Source organism: Globicephala melas, chromosome 17 (assembly GCF_963455315.2).
Source record: "Globicephala melas chromosome 17, mGloMel1.2, whole genome shotgun sequence".
NCBI classification, from domain to species: domain Eukaryota; kingdom Metazoa; phylum Chordata; class Mammalia; order Artiodactyla; family Delphinidae; genus Globicephala; species Globicephala melas.
Window position 1 is genome coordinate 64,937,398 of NC_083330.1, and position 26,892 is coordinate 64,964,289.

Below are 26,892 nucleotides of genomic sequence, written 5' to 3' on the forward strand. Positions count from 1 at the left end.
AACTAGAGAAAGCCTGCACGCAGCAACGAAGACCCAACACAGCCAAAAATTAATTAATTAATTTTAAAAAAAACATCTGAAGGAAATTTCCCCAAAGTGAAGGTCATTTGTTCCCAGATCAAGAGTTCACTGAGGGCTCAGAATACTAGATAAAAAGAGGACCCACTCCAGAGCCTGTCATCATGACATTTCAGATCACTAGGAACCAAGAACAGATTCTGAAAGTTCCCAGCATCAAAGTCAATGGTTGTCAAGGGGAGTTCAATAAAAATAATCCCATAAGAATGGTTTCAGACTCTCAACAGCAATGCTGGAGACTAGAAGTCAACAGAGAAATAACTTCAAAATTCTGAGGGAAGTTATTTCCAATCTAGAATTCTAGAATTCTATATCCAGCAGTCTAGTGTGAGGGTAGATTATAACCTTTTCAGACATGAACGTCGTAAAATATTTCTGTCCCGTATATCATATCAGGAAGAAACTGGAAGATGCACTCCATCAAACTGAAGGGATAAACCAAGAGATCCAGGAAGTGGGAAGTCACAGGACGGCAGGTCTAGAGAGCAGCTAGTCGGGGGGGGAGCAAAGCAATGGAAGGTTCTGGGAGGTGGGCTTCTAACAAAGAGGTGGACTTAATGAATTTTTCTGATGTATTTGAAATATTAAAGGAGAGTTAACGCTTACGGGAGGGAGTTTGGGAATGGACTAGTGACTGAAAACTAAGCAAACAACTGAGGCAATTATTAACTCTAGTAATAAATTATATTAGGAAAAAATTATAATAAATTTAAAAGTCTCAGGTAAATAGTATTTACAGAATTCTAATAATACAGAACACTTATCTAACCAAAAATGATGATATATCTAAACTAGGCAGATGGGCGCCAGGGGAAGGGTCTTAGTCAATTCAGGGGCCATAACAAAATACATAGATTGCATGGCTTAAATAATAGGAATTTATTTCCCACAGTTCTGGAAGCTGCAAGTCCAAGATGAAGGTGTCAGCAAGGTAGATTTCATTCTGAGGCCTCCTCTCTTGACTTGTATGCAGCGACCATCTAGCTCCGTGCTCACATAACCTTTTCTTTAAAAAAATATATATATATTTATTTATTTATTGGCTGTGTTGGTTCTTCCTTGCTGCGTGTGGGCTTTTCTCTAGTTGTAGAGAGCAGGGGCTACTCTGTTGCGGTGCGTGGGCTTCTCACCGCGATGGTTTCTCTTGTTGCAGAGCACAGATTCTAGGCGCACAGGCTTCAGTAGTTGCGGCATGTGGGCTCCGTAGTTGTGGCTCATGGGCTTTTGTTGCTCCGTGGCATGTGGGATCTTCCCAGACCAGGGCTCGAACCCGTGTCCCCTGCATTGGCAGGCAGATTCTTAACCACTGCGCCACCAAGGAAACCCCACATACCCACTTCTTTTTGCAGGTGTGGGAGAGACAAAGCCCTCTGGTGTCTCTTCTTATAACGGTATTTATCCCATCATGAGGGCCCCACCCTCATGATCTCATCTAATCCTACTTACCTACCCCAAACCTCATCTCCAGAGACTATCACATTGGAGTTGAGCCTAAGCATATGAATTTGTGGGAGACACAAACATAATAAGAAGTGTGTTTGCTTGTTTATCTGTATAGGTGCTGTAGGGCAAGGAAGTGGGAGTAGAAAAGCTAAATCCTTATCTTGCATAGTAAGCATGTCAGCGTCACCATAGGACACGGGTGGTAGTCCTCTCTAAATAGGGTCATCTGTGGAGGGTTTATTTGCAAAGGTATGGGTGTAGGGGAGCCCCAAGAGATAGTGCAGTCACCCAGGGCTTAGAAGAAATTGCACTGTCACCAACCCTAGGCTCACAGGGATGAGTGGAGTGCATGGGGACCACAGTCTAGAATGAGAGTCACATAGAAAAGGCCTCCCTGAGAGAAGCAGTGACCTGTTGCGGACACAGCCGGCTAGATTAGATGGTCAAGGAGGAATAAATGTTCTGCTCTCACTGTCTTTCCTCTCTCTCTCTGATCTCTCCAGGTTCTCCCAGCTGGGGAAAAACAAACTCGTCTGGAAGTCAAAGGGCCCATTCATCAACCCATTGATGTGGTCCATACAGGTGAGTTTCTCTGAACGGAGAGCAAGGAGAAGGGTACAGAGTAGATCCAAAGGACAAATGGGAGATAGCCAACACAGTAAGAAAGCCAAAAAAATGAAGAAATAATAGGCATAATCTTAATATGTACCCAGAAGAGAGTTCTAAAAGAATTGAAAATAGTTGCCTTTTTTTTTTTTTTCCCACACCTTGGGGCAGACCAAAGATCGAACCCGCGCCCCCTGCATTGGAAGCATGGAGTCTTTTTTCTTTTTTTTCATTTTTGGCTGCGTTGAGTCTTCATTGCCGCGCATGGGCTCTCTCTAGTTGCAGTGAGCAGGGGCTACTCTTCATTGCGGTGCGCAGGCTTCTCACTGTGGTGGCTTCTCTTGTTGCGGAGCATGGGCTCTAGGCATGCAGGCTTCAGTAGTTGTGGCTCACGGGCCCTAGAGCGCAGGCTCAGTAGTTGTGGTGCACGGGCTTAGTTGCTCCGCGGCATGTGGGATCTTCCCAGACCAGGGATCGAATCCGTGTCCCCTGCATTGGCAGGCAGATTCTTAACCACTGTACCACCAGGGAAGTCCCAGAAGCATGGGGTCTTAACCACTGGACGGCCAGGGAAGTCCAGTGGTTGCCTTTGTGAAATAAAAATTGAAAATAGGGAGATGCAGGGTTGGGAACTGCTTTTTTTTTTAAATATATATCAATAGAATATAAACTGTGTAGAACTCTTTGACTTTTATAACTAAATACAACTTTGACAAAAATAATTTTTAAGTGCTTTTTGGATTTGCAATGAGAAAATCATTGATAAACTTTTGCCATGCAATTTCAGTTAAGTGCTGGGACCTGAGGTCAGATTATAGTGGGTTAAGAAGAGAAGCTGAGGTGAGTGGAGATGAATTCTAAAAGGCAGTCAAATGTTGTTAATCGGATGTTTAATGTCTTTAACAGCTAGTCTGTTAGCTTAGCTAGGTCAAAGGTATGCTGCCTGTGATTTGTGTTTTAATGACCCTGCACATTGCTACTTTGGGCCCACATGTGTAATCCACCTGTCTAGGATATTCATGTACAGTTTTAGGATTCAGAACATTTTTTTGTGCTTTTAATTATTAAAATGGTTTCTGGCTATTATTTCTTAACCTGTCCCCAAAATATCATCTTGCCTTTGACACCCATTCCTCCTACTGTATTTCCTTTGTATACCTTCCCAACTCAAACTCAAAATTTGAACCGTCTGTGACCTTCTCTTTCACTTCTAACATGTCCTTGCCAAATGCTATACATTCTACCTATTAAATGTTTTTAGCTCCTCATTTCCACCCTGGCCGACCCTGACAGAGTTTAAGCCATCAGGATTTGTTTATGTCACTATGGGACTAACTCCCTCTCTAAGCCTCTAATCTCCACCTCCAATACATCCCCTTATTAACTAATAGACTTCCTGGTCTTATTAGAAATTGCTTTTCCAGCCACATCTCTCATTGCTTCCCCTTTCTTGAGCCAAACACTCCTTTGGTGCTTGCCAAGAATTCCACTCTCCATGCCTATGTTCATGTTGTCACCTCTGCTTGCAGCACCTTCATGCTCATTTTCTCTAAGTGTCCAGTCTTTCACAGTCTTCAAGGCCCAGCTCTAATGACTTCCCATGCCTGAGGTGCTCTTGGAGATGCTTTCCAGGAAGGCATGAGCTCCTTTTCTGAAGCCCCTCATCACTTTCTCTGAAAGAAGTCCTTGTGTTCTAGTACGTGGGGTGCCTCACTTACAAGCAACTTGAAGGAAACTTCCCTGTCTAATTCATCTTTGTTTACCCTGAACAGCAAGCATGGTATCCTGTACCTATACACAATCAATACATTTGTTGAATTTTTTTAAAAAATATTCATTTATTTTGGCTGTGCTGGTTCTCAGTTGTGACACGCGGGATCCTTAGTTGTGGCATGGCATGTGGGCTCTTTAGTTGCGGCATGTGTGTGGGATCTAGTTCCCTGACCAGGGATCGAACCCAGGCCCCCTGCATTGGGAGCGTGGAGCCGCTGGACTGCCAGGTAGGTCCCCATTTGTTAACTTTTAAATGAAGTAGCCAATCAATATTTTTCCTGCTTTATTGAGGTATAACTGGTATACAAAAAATTTGCACATAATTAATGTATATCATTTGGTAAGTTTAGACAAATGTATACACTCATGGTACCATCACCAAAATCAAGGTAATAAACATATCCATCACCTCCAAAAGTTTCCTTGTGTCCCTTTGTTTTGGTTTTGGTTTTGGTTTTGGTTCTTGGTAAGAGCACCTAACATGAGATCTACCTTCTTAACAGATTTTAAGCACATGATACCTCATTGTTAACCACAGGCACTATGTTGTACAGAAGATCTCTGGAACTTACTCATCTTGTGTAACTGTAACCTTATACCCATTGAACAACTCCCCTATTCCTCTCCCCCCATTCCCTGTTAACCACCATTCAACCAATCAGTATTTGATTTTACGATACACTGTCATCTGAAAGGCAAAAAAGAGCAGTGATCTTAGGAACTATTATCATAATTAGACCAGCTGACTTCAAACCTCAGGTGCCAGAAAGATAGGAAAATATACTGTCATTAAGGAAAAGATAGAGGGTGGGGGAACTGAAAGGTCCTATTAAAATTGAGAATCCATAACCCGTTATTGTAGCCACCATGTAAATAAAGGTTAAGAACAGAGGTATTGGAGTCAGATAAACCTTGGCCAAAATCTTGACTCTGCCCCTTAAGGACTGCATATCCTTGGACCAATTAGCCCCTTTGAGCCTTCTTTCCTCAATTTCCTTCTTGGCAAAATTCAGACAATAATGTTACCTACCCTCCAAAGCCGTTCATATACTTAAGTGAGATACAGGCAGACCTCATTTTGTTGTACTTTGCTTTACTGAGCTTTGAAGATACTGCATTTTTTACGAATGAAGGTTTGTGGCAAATCTGCGTCAGGCAAGTCTATCGGCACCATTTTTCCAACAGCATTTGCTCACGTCATGTCTCTGTGTCATATTTTGGTAATTCTTGCAATATTTCAAACTTTTTCATTATTATTATATTTTTATGGTGTTCTGTGCTCACTGATCTTTGATGTTTCTACTACTCACTGAAGGCTCAGATGATGGTTAGCACTTTTTAGCAATAAACTATTTTTTAATTAAGGTATGTACATTGTTTTCATAGACATAATGCTACCGCACACTTAATAACTACAATATAGTGTAAACATTACCTTTATACGTACTGGGAAAACAAAACATTTGTGTGACTTGGTTTATTGCAATATTTGCTTTATTTATTTATTTGGCCACACCACGTGGCTTGTGGGATCTTAGTTCCCTGACCAAGGATTGAACCCAGGCCCTGAAACAGGCAGTGAAACAATGGAGTCCTAACCACTGGACCACCAGGGAATTCCCAATATTTGCTTTATTTTGATGGTCTGGAACCGAACCCGTAATATCTCTGAGGTATGCTGGTAATGTACACAAAGAGTTTTGCTGAATGCCTGGAATACATCATATACACTCAGTAAGTGATAGCTTCGTTTTTATCATCAGTAGTGAGAACTGTGTTAAGCAGTTGCCAAGAGCACTCACTAGCTTTCGAATCAGACAGAGCTGGGAGTGCTTATTAAAAATGATGAGAGAGGGCTTCCCCGGCGGAGCAGTGGTTGAGAGTCCGCCTGCCGATGCAGGGGACACGGGTTCGTGCCCCAGTCCGGGAAGATCCCACATGCCGCAGAGCGGCTAGGCCCGTGAGCCATGGCTGCTGAGCCTGCGTGTCCGGAGCCTGTGCTCCGCAACGGGAGAGGCCGCAACAGTGGGAGGCCCACGTACCGCAAAAAAAAAAAAAAAAAAAAAAAGATGAGAGTCCACTCAAACTAATTTTACTAGGCCATCATTAAACTCATACCAAAGCAAGTTAAGGACACTGTGAGAAAAGAAAATTACAGGCCAATGTTCTTGATGCACTTAGATGCAGAAATACTCGACAAATACTAGCAAACCAAATTTAATAGCACATTAAAAGGATCATACACCATAATCAAGTGAGATTTACCCCTGAGATGCAAGGATGGTTCGGTTCAACATACACAAATCAATAAATGTGATATGCCACATTAACAGAATGAAGGATAAAAACCATATGGTAGTCTAAATCGATTCAGAAAAAGCATTTCACAAAATTCAACAGCCTTTTGTGATAAAAATTCTCAACAAATTAGGTATGGAAGGACTGTGCCATAACAAAGGCCATATATGACAAAACCACAACATCATACTCAATGGTGAAGAGCTGAAAGCTTTTCCTTTAAGATCAGGAATAAGACAAGGGTGCCCATTCTCACCACTTCTATTCAATGTAGTACTGGAAATCTTAGAGTAATTAGGCAAGAAAAAAAATGGCATCCAAATTGGAAAGGAAGAATAACAACAAAAAACAAAACAAAACAAAAACCAACCAAACAAACAAAAAACAAATTGAAAAGGAAAAAGTTAAATTGTCTCTGTTTGCAGATGACATGATTCATATGAGTAAAATCAACATGTATACATTACCAAATGTAAAATAGATAGCTAGTGGGAAGCAGCAGCATAGCACAAGGAGATCAGCTCAGTGCTTTGCTACGACCTAGAGGGGTGGGATGGGGAGGGTGAGAGGGAGGCTCAAGAGGGAGGGGATATGGGGATATATGTATGCATATGGCTGATTCACTTTGTTGTACAACAGAAACTAACACAACATTGTGAAGCAATTATACTCCTATAAAGATGTATTTAAAAAAAGAAGAAAACCCTAGAGACTCCACCAAAAAATTATTAGAACTAATAAATGAATTCAGTAAAGTTGCAGGATACAAAATCTATATGCAAAGATCAGTTGCTTTTCTATACACTAACATAAACTATCTGGAAAAAAAATTAAGAAAGCAATTTTATCTACAGTAGTACCAAAAACAATAAAATACTTAGGATAAATTTAACCAATTAGCTGAAAGAGCTATATAATGAAAACCATAAGACATTGATGAAAGAAACTGAAGAAGACACAAATAAATGGTAAAGTATACCATGTTCATGAATTGGAAGAATTAACATTGTTAAAATGTCCATACTGCCCAAAGCCATCTTTAGATTTAATGCAAATCCTAAAATGCATGTGGAACCACAGAAGACCTTGAATAGCCAGAGCAGTCTTGAGCAAGAAAAACAGCTGAAGGCATTACACTTCCTGATTTCAAGCTATATTGCAAAACTATAGTAATCAAAACAGTATGGTACTAGCCTAAAAACAGACACATAAACCAAAAGAACAGAATAGAGAGCCAAGAAATATGCCCATGCATGTACATATAATATTTGACAAGAATACACAATGAGGAAAGAATAGTCTCTTTCAATAAATGGTGTTGGGAAAACTGTATATACACATTCAAAAGAATGAAATTCAGGGCTTCCCTGGTGGCGCAGTGGTTGAGAGTCCGCCTGCCAATGCAGGGGACACAGGTTCATGCCCTGGTCCGGGAAGATCCCACATGCCGTGGAGCGGCTAGGCCCGTGAACCATGGCCACTGAGCCTGTGCGTCTGGAGCCTGTGCTCCACAACGGGAGAGGCCACAGCAGTGAGAGGCCCGTGTACCGCAAAAAAAAAAAAAAAAAGAATGAAATTCAACCATTACACAAAAATCAACTAAAAATGAATTAAAAACTTAGGTGTAAGTCCTGAAACCATAAAATTTCTAGAAGAAAACAGGGAGTAAGCTCCTTGACACTGATCTTGGTAATGATTTTCTGGATGTGACACCAAAAGCACTGGCAACAAAAGCAAAAAGAAAACAAGTGAGATTATACCAAACTAAAAAGCTTCTGTACAGCATAGGAAACAATCAACAAAATGAAAAGGCAACTTGCAGAATGTGAGAAAGTATTTGCAAACTATACATCTGATAAGGGGTTAATAACCAAAATACATAAATAACTCTTACAACTCAATAGCAAAAAAATAAAGATTAAAAAATGGGTAAAGGACCTGAAGAGACATTTTCCCAAAGAAGACATTCAAATGACCAATAGTTATATGAAAGGCATTAAATATCACTAATCATCAAGGAAATGCAAATCAAAACCACAGTGAGATATCACCTCACACCTGTTAGCATGGCTAGTACCAAAAAGACAAGAGGTTACAAGTGTTGGCAATGGTTGCATAAAAGGGAACCCTCCTACACTGTTGATGGGAATGTAAACTGGTACAACAATTATGAAAACAGTATGAATATTCCTCAAAAAGTTAAAAATAAAACTAAATACCATATGATCTAGCAATCCCACTTCTTGGTATATATCCAAAGGAAATGAAATCAGTATCTTGAAGAGATATCTGCTCTCCCATGTTCATTGCAGTATCATTCACAATAGCCAAGATATGAAAACATCCAAAGTGTCCATGAACAGATGAATGGATTTAAAAAGGTGGTATATTGCTAAAATAAAATAAAATGGAGAATGTTTGAAAATCCCCCAAGTAAAGAAAACCATTTAATCCACATAAGCAAAACTCAATACAGCTTATTTGATGAATGTAAGGAAAACTTAAGTTATTTCTTCCTCCACACTTCCCAGTTGCTGTAAAGTTAAATAATTAGGCCTGCTGATCAGTTTCATAGTAATATGTAATCATTATTTAGTATTCACCACATGGAAGACACCACATGTGCTACGTACTTTGCATACCTCATCTCATTTAATCCTCTTAGCCTCGAAAAAGTAGCTTTTGTTATCTCCAGTTTATAGATAATAATAATCATGATGATTATAGCTCTTGAGTGCTTACCAGGGTCCAGGTACTGTGCTAAACTTTTAATATAGGTTACCTCTCTTTATCTTTATTAAAAATCCTATGTGGTAGGAACTATTTTTAATCCTCACTTTTCAGATGAGAAACCAGATGTTCAGACAGGTTAAGTAACTTGCCCAAGGTCATACAGCTAATAAATGATGGACAGGAGTCAAACCTCTGGTCTCTGTGATTCTAGAGTTCAAGGTTTTTCCCCTCAGAAACCCAGCCAGCTTCAGGCACAGACATGTCTTTGTGTAAGTTTCAAAGTCTCTCAAAATCAAAAAGTCTATTTCTCTTCTTGATAGCTCCAGCAGCAATTTCCCTCAGTAAATTATCTGTTGCCTGACTAGCTTCACATTTAATGACTTTATTAATCTCCAGTTTGAGTTTCCCCTTATCATTACCCTTTTAAACTATCCCAAATGATTTCTCCATGTAATGTTGTCCCTGAGGCATTGGAAAATATATCATTTGAGAAAAAGTTATGTAAGATAATACACTAAATACAGGGTCCATTAAGACCAACCGTAACACAATAAATGTTAGAAAGGATTAATGTATTTCCGTCTTTGCCGCTTGCAACTATTTATTGGCATCCTTCTCTCTGCTTAGCACTGTACTAGGCATTCTGACCTTGCAGATCCATGACCTCGTCTCCCTCCCATGATTCTTTGCTCCCCCTTTCTTCAGCCACTAATCCCCATGGTCATACCTGGCTTGGACATCACAAATAGTGTCAATATCTCAATGTTCAATTAATGCACTTCCCTCTCTGATCATCACTTTCTACCCTTTTAGATACTCTTATTCTTACTTCTCCTCACTATAGTTGTTTGACCCTATGGGGACCTTTAATCCATTGACTCTACTATTTTTTTATTATCCAGCAATCCTTGTGTCCTCCCTTCCCTTTGAGCCCATCTTACATTACATGGTGTTATAATGACTCCCTTTGGAACACTATTAACTTGCTTACCTCCCTCTCTCTCCATCCTCCTTATTTGGCAACTTGTCAACTGGCCAAACTCAAATATTTGCCAGATATCCGTGCCAGCTCCTAAGAAGCCACATGTGGCTGGGGAGCATCATAACCTTCTTTACCTGTGCCCGTTTCTGGGCCTTCTCTCCCTTTACAATAGATGAGGGGTTCCTGCTCTCATCAGAGGTGTGGTCTATGGAGCTTTCCTGCTCCGGTAGACTACTGCTAGAATTAACCCCCAGTCTCTTTCATCTTTAAGTTCTCCCTACTGGATCAAAGCACCTTCCATTATCTTGCATCTTTAAACAAATCAGATCTCTTGAACACACTTATTTATAGCTACTGCCCCATTTTTCTGTTTCATTTCAGGGCAGAACTTCTGACAGAGGTGTTTGTGGTCAGCATCTCCACTTCCTCACTTCCCATTTACTCTTTAACCCTCTCGGTTAGACCTCCACCGCCACCACAGCACGAAAACTGCTTTTATCTGACAACAAGGGCAGTGTTGAGAAATCCAGTGTTAACTTCTTTGTACTGATTTTCTTCCAAATCTCAAAGGTATGTGCAGTAATGAACTACCCTCTTATTCTAGAAATGCTCTTTTTTTTTTTTTTTTTCTTTTTTGGCCACGCAGGGTGACATGAGGGATCTTAGTTCCCCGACCAGGGATCGAACCTGTGCCCCCCTCAGTGGAAGCATGGAGTGCTGACCACTGAATCTCCAGGGAGTTCCCTTTTTTTTTTTTTTTTTGACATCTGGGAAAACACTCTTCTGGTTTTCCTACCATCTCACTGGCAGTTCCTTCTTCTAAGTCTTCTTTAAAAGTTCCTCTGCATTACCCTGGCTTGTTCTAGGGATTTCTCCTCAGTTTATTTCTTTATTTCTCTTTCTACCTACACTTGCATCTTAGGTGATCTCATTCAGTCCCATAGTTATAAATGCCATCTATGGGCCAATGATTCCCAAATCTCTGTCTTCAGACTAACATGTCCAGACTCATGTATTTAACTGTTTACATGACATCTTTAGTTGGATGTCCAATATGCATCTCAAATGTGACAAAGGCAAAGAACTCATGATTCTACACCATTTATCCCCAATCTAGCCCTAGGTAAGCATCACTACTATCCATCCAAATTCTTGGGTCAAAATCCTAAATGTGAAATGCCTGTAATAGGCAAATCTATAGAGATAGAAAATAGAGTAGTGATTGCCTAGGTGTCCTGCGTTGAATGATAGCCCCTAGAAAGATACGGCTGTGTCCTAATCCCCGGAATCTATGAATATGATGTTATTGGAAAAGGTCTTTGCAGATGTAATTAAGGATCTTGAGATGAAATCATCCAAGATTCCCCAGGTGGGCCCTAAATCCAATGACAATTGTCTTTATAAGACAAGAAGAGAAGACATGGAAGAGAGGAGAAGGCCATGTAAAGATGGAGGCAAAGATTGGAGTGATGCAGCCATAAGCCAAGGAATGCCCGAAGCTGCCAGAAGCCAGAGAGGTAGGGAAGGATTCTCCACTAGAGCTTTCAGAGGGAGCACAGTCCTGCTGACAGCTTGATTTTTCACTTCTGGCTTCCAGAACTGTGAGAAAATAAGTTTCTGTTGTTTTAAGCTATCAAGTTCCTGGTAATACACTAGGGCTGCTGGGTGGAGGGAACCGAGGAATGACTGCTAATAGGCATGAGGTCCCTTTTTGGAATGATGAAAATGCTCTAAAATTATATTATAATCATGGTTGCACAACTCTGTAAATATACTAAAAAACCATTGGTTTGAAGACACTAAATGGATGAATTTTTTGGTGTACAGATTATATCTCAATAAAGCTGTAAAAATAAAATGTCTTGGAGTTATCTTTTAACCCTGAAATAAAATAATAATAATAATAAAGATTTCTTTACACTTTGGGCTCTCTTCCAAAATATATCTCAAATGTGACTACTTCCCTTTATCTCCATGGCCACCTTTTTAGTCCTGGCCTGTCATCTCTGGTCTATATAACCACAATAGCCTGTTTCCCTGTTTCCACTCATTTAAATCCATACTCCTTAAAGCAGATAAAATGGTTATCTTAGAACATAAATCAGATCATGTCACTCTCTTCCTTAACCCCTCTCTACCTGTCCCCATGGGTTTCCTTTGTACTTGGAATGGAATCGAAACTCTTCACTGAGTGCCACTGAGCCTTCTATGACCTATCTGGCCTCTGTCCACATCTGAGATCCCATCTCCTTAAATGCTGCCTTTTCTCCACACTTTATCCACACAAACCCTCCTTATGATCCTGGGACAGACCAATCTTGTCCCTGCCTCAGGGCTTTTGCCCCTGCTGTTTCTCCTGCATGTAGCACTTTGCTTCTCAGCTTCCCCATGGCTGTTTCTTTGTCAAAACCATTCTGACCACCCTATAAAGAGTTGCCTCTCCCCAATTTACTCTCACTCATGTCACTTTGTTTTATTATTTAGCAATTTTTGTTATCTGAAATAACCCTGTCCGTTTAGTTCGATGCTTTTTTATAGTCTTATTTCTTCTTATTAAAGATAAGTTCTATGAGATAGGGACTTCATCTGTCTTGTTCTTTGCCGAATCGCTGCTCCTACCGCAGTGCCTGACAAAAGAGATGCTCAATAAATATTGCAGCCATGAACAAGTGAAGGATACAAATTATAATGCACAGCCTTTTGCCCTTAAGACACTTACAGTCTATTGGAGGTCCAAGACATCCTTGAAGTGTCGTAAAAGATTCAACAACAATTTAAGATAGAAGGAAAACTGCCAATATGTAAATAGAATAGTCTCCTAGAACAAGTCTGATGACCATCCCACAGTAAGGAGGTCCTGGGGAGCACATTCCTTCCCAAGCCTGCACTGGTTGGGCAGCTGGAGCGACTGAAAGGGCTAGTGAGGCCCGTGAGTTGTGCAGGTGCTCACGACTTTTGATGACCTCTGCCAGGATGCAGAAGCAAGTCCAGAGAGCTGTGGCTTCCCTGGGCCGTATCCCTGGACCAGTTCCTGTTTCTTTACAACGTGTGTTCCTCGTTCTTATCCTTCTTGGCTTCCAGATTCCAGTCTCTACACTGTAAGTTCAGTGCCTGCTTCTGGCCCCAAAGTCTTGACCTTTGTGGGATTTTGAAATGTCCCTCTATTGGCCCAGCACCCTGCACAGCCCTGACTGTCCTCTGAATCCTGAAGCAAGAAATTCCCTTCCCCAACTCTGGTCTCCCAGACATCCCTCTTTTCCCCTGAAATCTTTCTCTGCCACAGAGGAATTTGTGCAATTGATATCAAGATTAAACAAGATGTGGTATAGTAGGAAAAAAGCATGAGACTTGGTGTCAAAAGAAAAGTTGAGATCACAGCCCACCACTTACTGTTTGTGTGACCTTCAGTCTTCCTTTCATCCCTTTTTAAATCTCCAAAGTAATACCTATGTAACAGGGTTGTTGAGATGAAAAATAAGGAAAAGTCCTCTTTTTGCCCCTATTTCTCTGTCACATCCTCTTACAATGTTTTCTGTCTTACTGAACAGCATTATTACCATTCACCCAGCTGCTCAAGCCAGAAGTCTGGGAGATCATCTTTACGGTATCTCCAGATCTACTTCTTGCTGTTCCAAAGCCAAAAAAACTTTCACTCAGGTCTACTTTTTTCCATTTCACCACCATTTCTCTGGCCTAGACAATCATCTTCCATCTGGAATGCAACAGCAGTCTTCTAACCAGTCTCCAACACTGGATCCATTCTTCACAGCAATGACAATTATTTAGTAAATGCAAATTTCAGGGGCTCACTTACTTCCTTGAAACTTATCAAAGGCTTCCCTTTGTTATCAGGACAAGGTACACAACTGTTGCCATATACCCTGCATTGCCAGGAACAAGCTTCCTCTCCAGCTTTACCTTGACCCCTCTTGTGCTAAGCTTCAGACATACTGGTATTTTGTCCCTTCTGGAACCCTCCAAGCTCCATCCTGCCTTAGACACCCTAATATACTCTTCATTCTGCCTGGGGCCCCCTCCTTCTCTCTCTGCCTTTCTGTTCCTTCTACCCAGTTCATTTCTACCCATCCCTCAGGTCTTAACTGAAACATTGTTACTTCCTCAAAGAAGATTTCTCTCACTTCCCTCAAACCAGAGTATGTCCCCCATCGGGTGCATCCATCTCACACACACACACACACACACACACACACACACACACACACACACACACACACACAGCCCTCATGGCTCTTTCAGTTACTTGATTAGCATCTTATTCCCAGCTTTATCTATGCTTCCTGAAGGCAAAGACTGTGCCTATCTTGTTTAGCTTTGGGCCTCTGGTGCCTATCAGTATATAATAGGTGCACAAAAAATGCTTGTCAAATTAATGAAAAGAGTATGTCTAAGTGTATTGTGAACTATAAATGGACTATAAAAATAGCAATATTCTTATTGCAGTCGCATAATTAGGACATTAAGGATCTAGCTTTGAGCTTATAGCAACCATCATGCTGGCTACAGCTATGGCATATTTGGGTTCCTGGCTATCTGATGCCAATCCAAATGGCTGTGAAAACTTCTGACACTTATAGTCCCCTTATCTTGATCCTCTAGGTTTCTTTAACTGATAAACTCAATGGAAAATAGCACAGGCTTCGTGATGGCAGAGACATCCTCTGTCTCATTCACCCCTGTATCCCTTAGATTTAGATTGTAAGTACATACTATGAGCTCATTAAATTGTTTCCTAATAAATGAATCAGCCAGGTTTAATGACATTTCAAACGAAGCACTCCTACCGCCACCAACAAATATCCTGAGCATCTCAAACTCAGATTTGCAGTGTAAATAATATGTAAATAAGTAGACGGTATTTTATTAAAAAGGAAAAAACCACTGAGAGTCCTCAGAGAGGAACACAGGTAAATCAATTTACTTGTTAAAAAGATTAGGCTAAATGAACACAAAAGTCCATTTCGTTATAAATTTCTGATTCCAGGATGTTAGGCGATTGGAATGGTAGGTAGATGAGCTTACTGAGAAGTCATTGGGTTCATGGGACAATGGTGCAATTGACACCCCAATTTAGTATTGACTTTTCCCAGGACATTAGCAAGGACTTTGCACTAATTGGTTTTAAAGCTTGATGACTACAGCATTCCTGTTAATAGATCATCTTGTAGCTTAGGAACAGTTTTTCAAAGAGACTCAAAAGAAAGTCCTGAATTCTTCCTCATCAGTACCAGCTTATGATGACAAGACCAAGTGCTAGAGTAGAAAGAACACTGGTTCTGGAGCCAGGATTGGGACGAGTCCTAGCTCTCTACCTGCACTATCTGTATGGCCTTAGATCCATCATCTACCTCCTGTGAGATTTAATTTTTCTCCATATGTAAGTAAAACTTTACCAAGTAATCTCTAAAATCCCTTCAAATTCTGAAGAGTCATGATTCTAAGAGACTGTAAAAGCTTATAAACATGCATGTGTTATTCCTGTGCTTTAAAATTCCCAGGGCTGGGAATTCCCTGGCAGTGCAGTGGTTAGGGCTTCGCACTTCCACTAAAGGGGGCACGGGTTTGATCTCTGGTCAGGGAACTAAGATCCCACATGACCAAAAATAAATAAATAAATACAAATTTTAAAAAATAATAAAAAGGGACTTTCCTGGTGGCGCAGTGGTTAAGAATCTGCCTGCCAATGCGGGGCACACAGGTTCGATCCCTGGTCCGGGAAGACCCTACATGCTGCGGAGCAACTAAGCCCGCTACAACTACTGAAGCCCGCGTGCCCTGGGGCCCACGTGCTGCAACTACTGAAGCCTGTACGGCTAGAACCTATGCTCCAGGACTAGAGAAGCCACTGCGATGAGAAGACCACGCACCACAACGAAGAGTAGCCCCCTCTCGCTGCAACTAGAAGAAAGCCTGTGCGCAGCAACAAAGACCCAACACAGCCAAAATAATAATAATAAAAAATTAAAAAAATAAAATTCCCATGCCTCCCATTGTACTTAAAATCCAGATTCCTTATACTGGTCTAGATCTCTTGTATGGTCTGGCTCTTGCCTGCTTCTCCTAATCTCAACTCCTACCAGTTGCTGGTTTTTTTGGCTGTGCTAGGTGTGTTGCTGCATCAGGACGGAGCATGTACTTTTCCCACTAGCTAGGATAGTCAGCCCCCAGCTCTCTACGTTGCTGGCGACTGATCAATCAAATTCAGCTCAAATGCTACCTTGTGGGAGAGGTCTTTTCTGAACAGTCAATGCGAAGTAGACCCCACCCCCCAAGCCCTTCTGTCACTTCATCCTTGCCTTATTTCCTCCACTGTACTTTATCATGATCTGAAATCACCTTTTGTAGTTATTTGTTTCTTTGCTAATTGAGGGATTCACCCTACTAGGAGGTGCAGGCGTACCTGGAGATACTGCAGGTTCAGCTCCAGTCCACCACAATAAAATGAGCCACACAAAGTTTTTTTGGTTTTCCCAGTGCATGTAAAGTTATGTTTGCGCTCCACAGTAGCCTATTAAGTGTACAATAGTATTATGTCTAAAAAAACAATGTACTGGCCTTTCTCACCTTCTGGGATGGCCCACACTCTGTGTGTGGAGTGTGTTTCTCTCTAAATAAATCCACTTCTTACCTAAAACAAACAAACAAACAAACAATGTACATACCTTAATTAACGAATACTTTATTGCTAAAAAATGCTAACCATCATCTGAGCCTTCAGCAAGTCATCATCTTTTTGCAATCGTAACATCAAAGATCGCTGATCATAGATCACCATAACAAATATCAAAGCGAAAACATTTGTGTCTCACAGAGACACAAAGTGAGCAGATCCTGTTGGAAAAACAGTACTGATAGACTTGCTTGAGGCAGGTTTGGCAACCCTCAATTTGTAAAAGATGCAGTGTCTGTGAAGTGCAGTAAAGCAAAGCGCACTAAAACAAGGTAAGCCCTACTGCTGTTTGAAAGCAGGAACCTTGTCTAATGCCCCACTGCAGCCCCAGTAACCTAGCCCAGCCTGCCACCAAATTAGATTCTTAATTTACTAATTTCAAGTTCAGTTTTTCTCTCTGCACCAGCATTATTTGTTTGCCCCATTGATGTTTTTTGCATAATCAAGATATGCAAGATCTTTTTTGCATAATCAAGCTACGTCCCCAAATATTAAAATATTCTTGGAAAGAAGAAAAAATAAAAGAAGACATTATTTTAGCTTTAAGAACATATGGCTTCCCTGGTGGCGCAGCGGTTGAGAGTCCGCCTGCTGATGCAGGGGACACGGGTTCGTGCCCCGGTCTGGGAATATCCCACATGCCGCGGAGCGGCTGGGCCCGTGAGCCATGGCCGCTGAGCCTGCGCGTCCGGAGCCTGTGCTCTGCAACGGGAGAGGCCACAACAGTGAGAGGCCCACGTACCGAAAAAAAATAAAGAAAGAAAGAACACATCACTAAAATGAATGGATTGGGGCTTGCAAGTACATCACTGAGAAGCGATGGTATTCACTGGATATCCAAAATAGTAACCTTTATCAATAAGCAATAAAAGGCTTAGATGAGTGCTATCAATTCACATTGAACTGCTGAAATTATTCTCCAGTAAACATTCACTTTTTTTACAATCTATAATTTGTCAATGGCTGGAACTCATAAAAACTAGCTCTGTAAATTGTTTGTTTATAACCTGGGGTGTGTTTGTCCAAGAAAATTATTCTTCTCAGTGTTGATATGGCAAGCAAGGCAAAAAAAATGTACTAAATTTAAGACCCGATTTTAGTACTGTACTAATGTATCAGGTCCCCATGACTCACACTGCTTCTGTAAAAAAAGAAAAACATCACCTGTAGATTTCCAGAAAATTATTTCTGGGCAGCATCCCTTCCCTTCCCCTACCCTATCCTCTTGGGCTCCAGTGCTTTTGGATTTCATTTTCGAAAATTTTTTGGTTCTTGCCTTCTCTTCCTTGCCACAGTGTTAGGCAGTATAAACTAGAGAAGGTTTCTGTAAATCCAGTAGGAGGTAAGAGGATGACTCAATCAGGCTGCTTTACGGTTTCTCATCTGTATTCAACTTCAGTGAAGGAGTTGATGAAATTTTTGCCAGATATTCCAGTGAACCCCATCAACATTGCAGTAGTCTAAATCTCAGCCCAGAGAGCAGAATTGACTTCATAAATTGCAATCAGAACTTCCAAGAAACATTAAAATGAACAGTATTTTCCAATAAATATTATGTACATGAATGGATGGTTGGAGCTGGATGTGAAGAAGAAGATCATATAAGCCGAACCTTTTATGTCTCACAAGAGAAAACTGATATGTGGAGATTAAATAACATTTCCAAGGTCACACAGTGGTAGAGCCAAGGTTCCAAGTGACTGCTCTTTCCAGCAGAGGACAGAAGAACCCATTTCGATGTTCCTCTCACATTGGAGCCAAGGAACTGCTTTACGTTTCTCAATAAACATTTGTTGAATAAATGAGACTCCCTTACCTTCAAGTTCTAGCCTTGTTTTGATCCAAAAACTAAAGTATTTGTGTCTTTGAACTTAAGCTAGACACATATCATCATGACTCAAAACTGACTGTTGATGAATTTTGCTTATTGGTTCAGTGCAGAGGTTTTCCTGCCCATTCCCCTCCCCGCTTGGAGTCCATGGATAGAATTCAAGGAGTCCATAAACCTGAATGGGAAAAAATTACATCTTTATTGTCACAAACCTCTAACTGAAATTTAGCAGTATCTTCAATTATGGATAGAGGCAACAAACCACAGTATCATTAACATTGATCACACAGTAGTAATCATAGATGTTTTATATCATATTATCATTTTTGCAGATATCTCAAAATATTATTTATACTCAACATTACTTCAACATTATAGTAGTAGTTATTGGACCCAACATGGACCATGTTATTTAATACATTCTTGAAGAATCATATACATTACTATATCACAAATTTGTTTTTATAACTTTTCAGTAGACATAATAATGGTTATATTATGTTATGTTACGGACATAACAAAGATGTCCATATCCTAATCCTCAGAATGTGAATATGTTACCCTACACGACAAAAGGAACTTTGCCAATGTGATTAAATTAAGGATCTTAACACGATTAGATTATCCTGGGTTATCCAGGTGGGCCCCATCAAGTCAGAAAGGTCCTTAACAAGGAAAAAGGGAGAGAGGAGAATCAGAGTGAAGGAGTTGTGACCATGGAATCAGAGTGATGCAATTGCTCACTGGATGCCATAAGTCAAAGAATATGGGCAGCATCTAGAAGCTCAAAAGACAAGGAAACAGATTCTCTCCGAGCACCTCCAGAAGGTATGTAGGCCTGTCAATACCTTGATTTTAGTGTCACAAGACCAGTTCTGGATATCTGACATCCAGACCTGTAAGATAATAAATTTGTGTTGTTTTAAGCCATTAGGTTTGTTGTAATTTTTTTACAGCAAAAGGAAATCAATGCAACATTTTACTATCATTCATTATAACTGTCTTCCTTTGTAATTTTCTCTGCAGTTTATTTTTTGCACTTAAAAGAAATTTAGTTCTGCCACTTACTAGCTGTTGTGACCTAGAGCAAATTATTTCCCCTCTGTCTCCTCATCTATAACATGGGAATTAAAAAAGTCCACATCCCAGGGTTGTTGTGAGAATTAAATGTGACAATTTATGTAAAGATCATAGAGAACTAGGCTCACAGTAGGGACCCAAAAAAACGTTCTTTCCATTGCCTGTCTCCCAAAACCCTAATGATTATGGATTTCTTAATCAATTTCAATACTCAGTTTATGACATTATGACATTTTCCAGACCTGAACAGTTCTGTTAAATCTTAATTGCAGCTACTGCTAAAAATATCTTAATTGCAGCTACTGCTAGAAATTTTTTTTTTTGCGGTATGCGGGCCTCTCACTGTTGTGGCCTCTCCCATTGCGGAGCACAGGCTCTGGACGCACAGGCTCAGCAGCCATGGCTCACGGGCCCAGCCGCTCCGCGGCATGTGGGATCTTGCTGGACCGGGGCACGAAGCCGTGTCCCCTGCATTGGCAGGCGTACTCTCAACCGCTGCACCACCAGGGAAGCCTTTACTTTGACTTTGACCTTGAAATATTTAAATACTGACATTGTGTTTAGAAGCCTAGTTCCAGTTTTGATTACTGTTTTCTGAATAGCTCTGGGTAAATAATTTATTGTTTCTATTTATAACATTGCTCCCTTCCTTTTGAGTAAACATTGGTACGTAAGTTCAAATATAATCTATAATTGAGATGGCGATTAAGACAGAATGAAATGATTAGGTATTTTTCCAGAAAGCATGTACAAGAAACATTGTCTTAATGATTAAATTGTACTTAATGAACCCCATATTCTGAAGTAGTCCTTCATTGTTAATTAGGCACCTTTGCAATCATTACCCTTTGGTGTCTAATTCATATCAGGAAAGGTGACATATTAAGCAGCCAGGTTATCCAGGTTTCAAAGGTCCGTGCATTATAAGTCAATAAGCATTTATCAGATTCCTACTTTTCTATCAATTCCTTGAGGGAGGGATTTTGTATTTTCCATTCCTCCCATTTCTGGATAATTTGGACAAATCATCTAGAATGTATTAAATTCAATGACATGTCTTCAAAATTTTTAAAGCAGGATAAGAAAACCCCAACTTGCAAACAGTTTGTTTCACAAAGGTTTCTGTTTTCTTAACATAGTTTTCTATAGAAATATGTGTGTATGTTTCTTTAGAAATAACTATATTAGAGATGATAATAGAAATATATTATTAATATACAATATAAACTCATGACTATTATAATTATGTAATATTCATAAGTAAATGTCATATAAATATATAATATATTGTTTCCAAGCTAGCCCATAAACTCCAATTGGGCCCATAATAAATAAAGCTACCAGACTGCTACTTGATTTTCCACATCATTACATATATTTTAATATATGACAAGATTCTTAGGGCTTATCACTAGGCCAGGTTTCCTTGCAAAACAAACCTTTGATACACAGCCACTGTTTAAATCCCCAAGCAGGATGCTGAGACTGGATTGGGGGAGAAGAGGAGAGAGACAGCAGGCATGGGGAACGCCTATGATCAGCACTCTGATGGCAGGAAAGGGGACTAAGAGACTTTAGTTTGCACTTATCTGGCTCCTGGGAAATAATATTCATAACAGCCTCTGCCAAAGTTAGTCTTTTTCATTTATAATTTGTTTTCATGCACATCAGGTATGTATAACCTGGGGTCTGTGGGGTGTCTCCTGGAAGAAGTAGAAGTGGAAGAAATTCTGGAGTCCAGAAGTGACTCCTCTGAAATTATAGGCAGAGTCTAGATTATATGTACATTTTTCTGGAGAGGGCCATTCTCAAAGGGCTCTGTGACTCAAGAGCCCAAGAGCTCAGTCTCATCTGTCCCCCCGACCCCATAATCACTTGGTGAGGGGGGATAGAGTAAGCATTTTTGTACCTCAGGACCCTCCCCCAATCAGAGGCCATGGGTAACAGGTGGCCCCTGGTCCCACAAAGTCCACCGACCAGCTGCTCAGGCAGTCAGGAGTGAAAGTACATAGGAGCAGTGAGCAGGACAGCAGGAAATCTGGGAAATGGCAAGCCTATAGTTTTTATCTAAAGGACATAAAGAAATGCCTAGAAAAGGCACAGTCACTCCCTCAAAGAGCTCATACCCTTGTTGGGGTATGGGGAGGTAGAAGTTAGGATAAACACAAAAAACTATAAGTTGGCTGGAGGTTAAGTGCTATTATATGCATCTGGCCATATTTCACAGTCATTATCTCAGTGTACGTAGTAGGGGCCCCATACGCATGTTGTTTGCATATCATGTTGATGGCAAAAACCCTGGGGATAAAAATAGAATACGTGATCAGTGTGTGGTGCTGCTCACTGCATAGGTGGTTAAAGAGGATAGAATAATTGGGGAAAAGCCAGAGAGAGACAGATTTGGCTGCATCAGAAAAGATGAGCAACACTTTTAGGAAGCAAAGATGCAGCTGAGTGAATGTTTAGACAGATAGTGGGGGCAATAGTGATATTCATGTGCTTAAAACTTGGGGGGGGATAAATTGGGAAATGGGGATTGACATATACACACTACTATATATAAAATAGATAACTAATAAGCACCAACTGTGTAGCACAGGAACTCTACTGAATACTCTGTAATGACCTGTATGGGAATAGAATCTAAAAAAGAGTGGATAGGGACTTCCCTCGTGGTCCAGTTGTTAAGACTCTGCGCTTCCACTGCAGAGGGCGTGGGTTCAACCCCTGGTCTGGGAACTAAGATCCCACATGCCGCATTGCCAAAAATTAATTAATTAATTAAAAAGAGTGGATATATGTATATGTATAACTGCTTAATGTTGCTGTGCAGCAGAAACTAGCACAACATTGTAAATCAACTATCCTCCAATAAAAATTAACTTAAAAGACCCCCGTAGCTTACATCTTCATTTGTTTCTCTGTTAATTGGTTGTGCAGCATAGTGCAATGGTTGAGAGCAAAAGCTATAGAACCAGACTAACAGGATGCAGAATCACACAGGTCTCCTCTAGCTGTGTGATCTTGGGTATGTCCTTTAACTTTCCTAAGCCTTCATTTACTCATCTATAAAAATGGAGAAAATGGCAGTATAATTTACCACTACCAGCTAGGGTTGCTCTAAGGATTAAATGAGTCAATAAATATAGAGTAATTAGAACAGTGCCTTTCAGAACATTATAAATTTATTTATTCCTGCTATTAATATTATCTTTCACTTCTGGTCTGGCCAACTATCTACTTTACCTTTTTTAAAAGCCTGAAAATTATTTTTAAAGTTACAGAAAATTTTCTAAACATATGACTATTTGCATAATTATTTTCCTTAAAATCAAACAAGGCAATGTGCTTGGATGAAAATATAATAGATTTTTCTAGGATATATCCCTAAAATACTAATGCTTGACCCTATTTAATGATGTCTGATAAAATGAGTTTGGCATCAACAATATTTCAAAACAACTATAACATCCTTGGGTGAATTAAAACTGATTAAAAATTTTTTTTATTGAAGTATAGTTGATTTACAATGTTATGTTAATTTCAGGTGTACAGCAAAGTGATTCAGATATATATATATAATTCTTTTTCAGATTCTTTGCCATTATAGATTATTACAAGATATTGAATATAGTTCCCTGTGCTATACAGTAGGTCCTTGTTTATTTTATATATAGTAGTGTATATCTGTTAATCACAAACTCCTAAGTTATCTCCACCCCCTTCCCCTTTGGTAACCATAGGTTTGTTTTTTATGTCTGTGAGTCTGTTTCTGTTTTGTAAATAAGTTCATTTGTATCATTTTTTTTTAGATTGCACATATAAGCCATATCATATGATATTTGTCTTTCTCTGTCCAACTTACTTCACTTAGTATGATTAGCTCCAGGTCCATCCATGTTGCTGTAAATGGCATTATTCATTCTTCTTTATGGCTGAGTAATATTCCATTGTATATATATCACATCTTCTTTACCCATTCATCTATTGATGGACACTCAGGTTGCTTCCATGTCTTGGCTATTAAATAGTGCTGCTATGAACACTGGGGTGCTTGTATCTTTTCGAATTAGAGTTTTTGTCTTTTCTGGATATATGCCCAGTAGTGGGATTGCTGGATCATATGGTTTTTAAAGTAACCTTCATACTGTTCCTCATAGTGGCTGCACCAATTTACATTCCCACCGACAGTGTAGGAGGGTTCCCTTTTCTCCAAACCCTCTCCAGCATTCATTATTTGTAGACTTTTTGATGATGGCCATTCTGACTGGTGTGAGGTGATGCATCATTGTAGTAAAACTGATTATTTATTTATTTGGCTGCGTTGGGTGTTTGTTGCTGCACGCAGGGCTTTCTCTAGTTGCGGCGAGCAGGGGCTACTCTTCGTTGCGGAGCACAGGCTCTAGGCACATGGGCTTCAGTAGTTGTGGCACGCGGGCTCGGTAGTTGTGGCTCACGGACTCTAGAGTGCAGGCTCAGTAGTTGTGGCGCACGGGCTTAGTTGCTCCGCATCATGTGGGATCTTCCCAGACCAGGGCTTGAACCCGTGTCCCCTGCATCAGCAGGCGCATTCTTAACTACTGTGCCACCAGGGAAGTCCCTAAAACTGATTTTTTTTTTTTTTTTTTTTTTGCGGTATGCGGGCCTCTTACTGTTGTGGCCTCTCCCGTCGCGAAGCTCAGGCTCCGGATGCGCAGGCTCAGTGGCCATGGCTCACGGACCCAGCTGCTCCGTGGCACGTGGGATCTTCCTGGACCGGGGCATGAACCCGTGTCCCCTGCATCGGCAGGCAGACTCTCAACCACTGTGCCACCAGGGAAGCCCCCCTAAAACTGATTTTTAATAGAAATAGTTGTCTGGGGACCTATATGGGTGGGCAATGACAGCATCATATGATTATAAGTCCAGGCACGTGCTCTACAGCCTGTTAGCCAAGAGAACAGGCTAGAACAGAGAATTTTCTTGTTTTAAACTTTTGCTTTTTTAAGCTATGTTAAGGCAACCACCAAATGTATGGAAAATATTGCTAGCTGCTTAACTGCAATATTCTCTTTCTTTTGTGATTATTGAGTACATGTAGAGTTGCATTGAGAATTTATATTAATTATAATTAATTTATATAATTATATGAACTTATATTGTATGTAGACTGCTATAACCCTTACTTTATCCCAGAGGTCTAAAAATTTTTAATTAGGCACACATCTATCATTCAGATTGAGGACCCCAATATATGTATATTCACTTCTTTTTAAACTAGATATGCACATAGTATTGTACCACTGTATTACATACATTATAAACATATACAAAGATAGAACTTCACAAAGCATGAGTTAAAATATTTGTTAAAGATCTGCATTAGTTTCCTACTGCTGCTGTAACAAGTACCACAAACTTAGTTGCTTACAACACAAATTTGATCTCCTATGGTTCTGGAAGTCAGAATCTAAGATCGAGTTGATGATAGGGCTGAAGACTTCAAAGGAGAATCCATTTCCTTGCCTCTTCCAGCTTCTAGAAGCCACCTACATTCCAGCCCCTTCCTCACAGCATTCCAACCTCTTGCTTCTGTTTTCACATCTCCTACTATTGACTTTGAGCCATGTACCTCCCTCTTCTAAGGGCCCCTGTTATCACACTGGGCCCACCCAGCTAATCCAGGAAAATCTCCCCATCTCAAAATCCTTAATCACACCCACAAATTTCCGTTTACTGTGTAAGGTAACATATTCACAAGTTCTGGGGATTAGGAATCTCCTGTGTTGCATGAACCTTGCTATAGAGATGACCAATCTGGACACACCAGAGGGGCCAAGTCCAGGGAGCTTCACCAGAAGGTCCTCCTGGACCATCCTATTTCAGGCTAGCAAGTCCTGATGGACTCTGAACACATATTGTTATTCATGTAATTTGTTAGGACTCAGGAAAACAAGCAGTAAACACATGAAAGGAGGATTGATTCTCTCTCGATCATTTCCTGGTGTAACCACATGAGAAAAGATGTACAAGTCTGAGAGGACTGGATCTTTGAGCACAGGATGGCTCAGCTGAACTCCTGGAGGAACAAACCTGGGGGATATGACCTTGATGGGGGTCAATATCTTGCGTGGTTCCCATCACATTCTGCATTAAATCCAAGGCCTTCTGCACTGCCCACAGGCCATTCGGGATCTGACCCTCGTCTCTCTGTCATCCTCTCCCTGAGCACCCCCTAGTGGTCCTTTTGGTGCTAGCACGATCAAAGTCCATTTAGCTGTCCTCTCAATCACACACCTTTCCGCCGCCCTAAAGACCTCCTGGCACAGGAACTTTGTGAACAAACTCCTCGTTTAAGGACCTCATCCCACCTGGCTGCCTTAATGAAACATCCCCTCCGATTATGGGTTCTCCTCTCTACCCTCTTGGTAACATTAGTAATTCTGTATCTATTCTGGTGATCATGAGCTACATAATTTGTGGAGCTCAGTGCAAAATGAAAAATGAGGGGTCCCTTGATAGAAAATTATTAAGAATTTCAAGACAGCAAGAGCAGAGTGTTAAACCAAGCACAGGGCTATTTTAAGCCCCCGGCCATGTGCTGTTGCACAGGCTGCACACCCATGAAGCTGGCCCTTGACCCTAGCGTGGGTCTTCTAAGGACCCCGAGGAGAGAAACTCACCTGTAATCCACATGTTCCCCAGACTTAGGTCAGGGCCCCTTCCCATTGGAACACAAAAATGACAGTGGAGTAGCTGCACAAATGAATGAATAAGCGATGTTGAAGATAGTTTCTATTTTATAGAAGATTGTATGTCTAGGTTTCCTATTATATATGTGAGTTTCCTAGGGCTCCCGTAACAAATGACTACAATGTTGGTGGCTTAAAACAGCAGAAATTCATTCTCTCATAGCTCTGGAGGCTAGAAGTCTGAAATCAAGGTGTCACAGGTCCCTGCTTCCTTTGAAGGCTCCAAGGAAGGACCTGTCCTTGCCTCTTCCCAGCTTCTGGGGCTCCAGCAATCATTGGGGTTTCTTGGCTTGTGGCTGCTTCACTCCAGTCTCTGACTCCATCATCAAATGGCCTTCTTTCCTCTGTGTGAATCTTTGTGCATCCTCTTCTCTTCTTATAAGGACAGTAGTCATTGGATTTAGCACCCACCCTAATCCAGTATGACCTCATCTTAACTAATTACATCTGCTAAGACCCTATTTCCAAATAAGGTTACATCCTGAGATTCCAAGTGGACATGAGTGAGAGACAGAACACTATTCCACCCACTACATTTATTATAGAACATTCTTCAGAATGTGGCAAGAATATTATCTGCTGATAGATATTTAACAGTTCATATGAATTGGAACTTAATTGTATTTGCCTTGGGAACCTTAAAGGATAC

At 40.6% G+C, this 26,892-nt stretch overlaps 1 protein-coding gene across 6 annotated transcripts in view; it reads left to right on the forward strand.

The window, feature by feature from the left end:
* The window catches only part of TRMT12 (tRNA methyltransferase 12 homolog), a 64,563-nt gene that overhangs the window by 9,184 nt on the left and 28,487 nt on the right, over positions 1-26,892 (forward strand). For all 6 annotated transcript variants that reach the window (XR_009559648.1, XR_009559649.1, XM_060287596.1 and 3 more), the window contains exon 2: positions 2,025-2,103. The gene's annotated coding sequence lies outside the window, so the exon portion shown is untranslated. The remainder of the gene's footprint in view (positions 1-2,024; positions 2,104-26,892) is intronic.